The following is a 7,121-nucleotide window of genomic DNA, read 5'->3' as shown; positions in this document are numbered from 1 at the left end:
TTTGTAGTTGGATAGAATTTTTTTTTTTTTTGTGAAGCATATGTAGTTAGATAGATGACTTACTACGTTAGTACAGTAGTTCTTTACTCATGCTTCAAGAAGAAGGGAAAAATAAGAATAAAGTTGGAAAGAGTTGGTATTTTTCTCGGCAATTGCGAGTATGCGGTCAAATGTGAATGTCAAATTAAAATGGTCAATGTCTCGATATGTCCCGGTCTTCTTTTCTAAAAGATAATTTGTGAGTATGTTACGAAATGAGTATGTCAAATTTTATTTTTAATAGCTCCATTCATTTAAGTAGTAAAAATAGCTTCATTCAGCTGATTAAGTGAACCCTGAACGGAAAAATTACGTAACACGCCTTTTTTTGTGTTCTTTTTATCTGACTCTTCTTCTTTTAGCTAAAATTTATGTTAAGTACAAAGTAAAACGTTAAAAATTTATTCTTTCTGCATTTTGTTGGACAAAACATGGTCCAGTAACTTTGGTCTTTAAACATGAATCACGTCTTTTTTGGTCAGCCCCCACTGCTGCAGCAGTAATCTAGTATATGAAACGAAAAAGTTTTGAGATAAAAAAAAAACTACTTGAATATATTGTGAGATCTGATGGGCTACCCCCAACAACCCTAAAACAATTCCTACACCATTGGATGTGATATATGAAATCGCAACCACTCACCAACTATTTCGAGCACCATCGAAAACCTACCACCAACAAATAAAAATATCGAAAAAGGAATTGTGGTTTATATGACTACCATGGGTTGATAATACACTAATGATGTCATCATGTCACCAAATGTGGGCTCAGTTTTACCCTACTTCGGCAATCCTAATATGAAGTCTCGTTTCTCTTGTTCAGTAACAAATCCATAATGAAAGAGTGCTATCATGTGGTAACTATTCCACCGACTACAACATTTCACCATAACGAATAAGTTTTTCGACTCAGAGTCCAAGTCCAAAGACTCCAAACAACACTATCTCAATGTCTAGGATTTTTTTTTTCTTAAAATTAAACTAGTCAATTCATTCATATTAAAAATTGTTTACATGGCTTTCAAGAACAAGTACATCAAATAACAAGAAATTTAATAACTTATTATAATAAAAGATACAATAAACAAATAAATGGAGAAAAGAAAGATCGAGATACCGCGAACCTTGTAGTCATATTGTAGAGAGTAGAATGAAGGAATGGTATTGGGAATTAAATCCCATCATTTTGAATGATTTTCTAGACATCTTGTAGAGAGTAATTAGATGAAAACCTTATCAATCTCCAAAGTACTTGTACTAAAATCAATGAACACAGACTAAATTTAAAAAAAATAATTAAAAACAATATGTTAAAAATTAATAGTAAAAATAAGCCTCGTATGGCAGAGAAAGTGATGCCTAAAAAAGAATACAACGAAAAGGTTCTCTTTGGCTAAAATTTGGAGTGGTTATTAGGGAGTCATTCCTTTCGTAATGGTTCTTTTTCTTGCCAAACTAACTCATGGTGAAAGAGTGACTTATAGCCCTTATCCTTCTTTTACCATTCGCTTTAGGATTTAAGGTGTAGTTATTGTTTTTCTATTAAGTCCGTAAATACTCATTATTCCAAGATATTGCAAGCGCGACATGGCATGACATAACATGCAAGCTACTTGTTATTTACTGATGTATTGTGGTTGAGCTTTTAATCTAATATGAAATGCCGAAAACTGATCATGTTAAATCAATGGTAGTATCGGATTTCTGGAATGTTGAGTCTGTCGAAATCTAGTCGGCGTCCTTGTATCAGTTGGAGTTGTGATTGTAGTGCGTTTTGTAGTTACAGGTGTTGTTGAACGAGCCGAAGTTGGTGGATTTATTATTGATATTGCAGTGGAAATTAAAATTGAGCTTCTTTTGTAAAAACCCAAGCTCAATCTCTTAAACACCACAGAATTAGAAAAAAAATCCAAGGACAAACCCTAAATTAAAACGAGTTTGAAAACTAGATAACAAGAAAAAAGAAAAAAAGCTTTACAGAAGCAAGAACAAGCATCTAAATATGATTGGTTCTACCTTGATTCTCTATACGGGTTAGGATCGGTCAATCCTTAGATCTTCAATGAAAACCAGACCTTTAATCTTATTGATTTCTTTCAACAACGAAACAAGTTCATAAGTCTACTTCCTTAAACTCAAGTAATTAAACATAGTTTTCTAGGCACGAAATCAAACCTATGTTCACTACTGTTAGAGCACTGCTCGGTCGAACTCGCAAGCATTGCTATCTCAAGCTTGTTTGTCAAGTTTAGTTGCCAAAAAACTATAAGTCTTGATTTCTAGTCTACTTATAGCTAAGTCTCGGATTAGGATAGTAAGTGTAGTTGAGCTTTAGACTCCACGGCGTTCATCGAATGAAGACGAAGAACTACTCAAGGGAATTTGAGGAACTTCATCTACAAAAGGTATATGGAGACTTGAACTTATCTATTACTCTAAAGTGTATCTACTCTATCTCCTATTTGAGACAAAAGTCGTATTGCTATATAGACTTTCATTATACACATTTGATATTTCAAACCGAGTTTAACTTGCTTATCTATTTCTCGAAATATGTGTTGGTAAGTTTTCGCTTTAACCAAGTTCATTTTTAACTCTTGACGAAAGTCAAAAGATGATCATATGAAAATTGCCTGGAATGTAAACCTGGAATTTTTCATATTGATTATTTCAATAACTTGAAAATTGCTTTGATGCTAATAGTTTGTGGATAACAACTATTTCCATCCTCTAAGAAAGTTTCAATGATTGAAATGAGAGTTTAGAACAAGTAACCATGTTTGGATAACATAGTGTGTATTCACATTTGTGTAAAATCCAAAACCGGGAACCTAAGTATGCGTACCCGTACGCGTACTGGTTGGTTGTTGGAAGTCCGGAAACTAAGTATGTGTAACCGTACACGTACTGGCGGAAGTTTGGGTTCCGTGAATTTCTGCTGGAGTTTGGAAGTGTGAAATGGTATGCGTACCCGTTCGCAAACTGGTGTAACCAAACTCAGTCCGACTACTTAGGTATGCGTACCCGTTTGCATACTTAAGTAGGTTACTTTCTAAAATCGGTTTGCTCATGAACTAAAACATTTTTATAATAAGGAATGCAATATTTTTCAAACCGTGACTATGATGTTCATGAATTGATTCGAGTGAATCAAAATCGATTTTGCTTCAATTGTGTCTTGTATAATTCTATGAGATCTAAGCAATTGAACAACTCTCTAACTAGTTTCGTTTGAGTCATTTGAACTAGTTATGATAAAGATGAATAAGGTTGATATGAAAGTGCTCATATGGATAACCATTGGTTAACTATTGTTGAACCAACTAAGTGTACACATTTAGGTACGGTTACTCAAACCTAAATGAAGGTACATTTTATTTGTGTGTAACAAGCTAAGTTCGATCTAACGGTTCAAAGATATTAGCTTGAATCTAATCAGGTTTTCATCTAACGGTGAATATTGAATGCTTTGTTACCAAGGTAACATCGATTACAAACCTTGATTTGAAATCTATATAAAGGAGAACTCTAGCAACTGGGAAACCTAATCCCCATACCTCTTGTGTGATACTAGTTGCGACTAGAGTCGATTCTCCTTTAACCTTAGGTTTTTCATGAAACCATGTAGGTTAACGACTTAAAGATTTCATTGGGATTGTGAAGCCAGACCCAACTATTTTCTCTGTAGCTGCGTGTTCTGATCTTGCTATTTTCTATTGTGATTGGGTACTATCTTCTTTAAGATTTGCTCGAGATTTTATCTCCGATAGGAAAGATTGAAAAGTAGTCACAAACACCTTCGTCTCATCGTTTGTAATTCCACGATATCTTGTTTCGTTAATCAATTAAGATTATTGTATGGTGACTGATAATACTAGGCTTTTCTTCGGGAATATAAGTCTGGTTTATCAATTGGTTCATGTTCACCTTGATTTATCAAAATACGGAACAAAACTCGTAGGTATATCTGTGGGAGACAAATTTATCTATTCAATAGACTTTTCTGTGTGATACAGATTTTTTTATCAAGTCTTCTACTTTGGGTCGTAGCAACTCTTAGTTGTGGGTGAGATCAGCTAAGGGAATCAAGTGCGCAGAATCCGGCGTGGTTCTTGAGGCGTAATGAACGCAACTGTACCTTGATCAGTGTGAGATTGATTAGGGCTCAACTACATTCCAGTCCGAAGTTAACTTGGAGTAGGCTAGTGTTTGTAGCGGCTTAATACAGTGTGGTGTTCAAATCTGGACTAGGTCCCGGGGTTTTTCTGCTTTTGCGGTTTCCTCGTTAACAAAACTTATGGTGTCTGTGTTATTTCTTTTCCACATTATATTTTGTAATATAATTGAAATATCACAGGATGTGCGTTGAATCGATCAATTGGTAAATCCAACCTTTGGTTGTTGATTGTTGATTGTTATTGATTGATCCTTGAACATTGGTCTTTGGTACCATTCAAGTTATTTCTCTTATATTCAATCGGGCTCGCAAATTCTTATTTGTTTGATTGCGGGTTGAATTGAGAGATTGCGATACAACTCTTTGATATACTTTTCTTAATATTGAGTCTGACTGTCTAGTTGATTCTCTTGAAAGTATATTGGAGTTAGTCCATATAGATTGCTAAGCGAAATATTGGGTGAGGTTGTTAGAACCCCGCTTTTTCAACTACACAATCTAGTAACGAGTTACAAAGATTGTGTTGATGTCGCTATTACGTGGTTCAAAAGATAAGCATTATACTTCGTATATAATATACCTATACAAAGCATTCACTACTATTGATAAATTCTTCCTTGACACTTTTATTATAATAAAATGATCAAGTTTCTAATAGTAGAGTTTCATGTATATGACTTTGCATATTATTTTTTCAATAAGAAATGACTTGAAAGCTTACGATATAGAAATGGAAACAACTCAAGTCATGTATTACTAACCTCAAGTGGAAGGATGATATCTTCGTTGATGTCGATACGTCTAGGTTTTCAGAGTAATACTTGTATATCTCAACATTTCTAGACTTCATAGTATAACTTAACAAAGTTGACTCTAGAAATCTAATCAAGCGACTTATGAGTTTTGATATTAAAATATGATAACCAACCTTGACATACCAATGGATTGGTGGGTTCAACCGAACAATGCTCTAACAAAAGGTTATATAATTAAATTTTGAATCATAAGTGATTTTCTAGAGGTTTATAAATTTTAGTTCTTATAGTTATACGTGGTTGTCCATCATTATATAAAAAAAGATGTGATCGTTATAACTGGACCTCAATATTCAAAGAAATGAGAGGCTTCAATTTTGATGATTGGCACATGGTGAATATATGAGTATAAGCTATAAAAAATTGTTGAAAAAGTGATTTAATTATGCGGTCGTGTATATTTATCTATAAGTGTGTTTTTTTCTCTCCGAGAATCAATTTATGAAACTCAACTGTTTTGAGCTCGTAGAATATTTTCTTTTCTTATATGTCTGCTCATTCTTTTCTTATTACTTTCTCGTGCGTTCTCGATACTCAGATTTACATAATTTGCAATATATATATATTCAGAAAGAAAAACTCTTGCATGTCAAAATATGGTAATCGTTAAACCGTATACAAAGGAGAGCTGGTGACATTTGATGAACATTATTGAATTTATGAAGTACCGAGTAATAAGAAGCACTCTGCAATTAATGTTTTTTAATCACTAAAAACTAGCTAGGATTTGAGTTTCACTGTCTAGTACAACAGTATTATCCATCTCGTTTGTCCATAGTACGGGCGAGAAATAGCGGGATCAATTTTCATTTGGGAGGATTAGATCCCCTACTTTTCTGTCTCCCATTTAGAATTGAGGTTGGACTTTGTTGTTCAAGATGATGATTACTACTGAGACTCGTTCATATGACTGGGTCTTCTTCGGAAAGTTCAACTTAATCATAGCTTAAAAAAGATTAACCGGGAGCTTAGACAAAATTAATTTCGAATTTGTAAAATTTAATTACTATCCAATGAATTATCACCATGTTTGTGCATAAATGTTAAAAATGACCACACTTTGGAAATATAGGTAGAATACTACCCTAACTACGTTAAAAAATCGTTGAAGAGAAGTGACAAATTTATTTATTTATATGGTACAGTTGGATTTCTATTTTTGTTTGTTGTTTTTTAGTATTTTGTATTAGGAGTAGTTAGTATCCCCCATTAAAAAAATTCAACATAGAACATATAGTTCGTACCTATTTAATTGTAATGTAGAGTTGTAAACTGTAGTAGGTAGATTCGAAAGAATTTATAAATATAATAAAATAATTGATCAGGGTTCATATGTTTCTCTCCGCTAATCGGATATGTTTCTCTCTGCTAACAAATCAAATAGAAAGGAGTGTCATACTTATTATTTACCTGGTTGGAAAACAGTGGAAAAAAAATATATAAATAGAAAAATGCCACCCTCTTATTATATATAAGTTTCACGACAAACATAAGAGACGCCATGAGAGAGACAAGAGACTCGAAGATAGCTAGATAATAACCCTAAGTAATTCTCTTTCTGTCACTCTCATTTTCTAACTAAAGTGCACTACAGTACAGATGCAAACAACAAGTCATGGTAGTTAGATTTAACCAGGTAGCTAAAAAGTAAAAAGATGATCAAAGCGGAATTACCATTTAACAGAAATAACATCAACATCAATGATCTATATCTGAATCCTAAAATCAGCCACAGTTTTTATGGTTCTAGATAAAAGAAGAAAAATCTCTCATAAGTTTCCATACAAGTTAAGAACAATGCAACATATGTATGAGAATCCGAATATAAAGAAGCAAATAACAAACACCTGCATATATGATCATCCACGACACATACATTGTTGCATGCATGCATGGAAAAGAAAATGTAGAACAATTTGAAAAGATATTTAACTTTATTTAATTCAGCATGAACAAACAAAGGAAAATAGAACATAGGAAAATTAATACTCGGAAAACAGAAACCAACAAGTATATATGAGTCTATGGTTTTCTATTTTAAAAACCAAAACATCTACAGCAAAAGGAAACACAATTACAAAAAAAAAA

Source organism: Papaver somniferum, chromosome 7 (assembly GCF_003573695.1).
Source record: "Papaver somniferum cultivar HN1 chromosome 7, ASM357369v1, whole genome shotgun sequence".
Classification (NCBI taxonomy): Eukaryota; Viridiplantae; Streptophyta; class Magnoliopsida; order Ranunculales; family Papaveraceae; genus Papaver; species Papaver somniferum.
The sequence above is the reverse complement of the archived record's forward strand: the minus strand, read 5'-3'. Positions refer to the sequence as shown.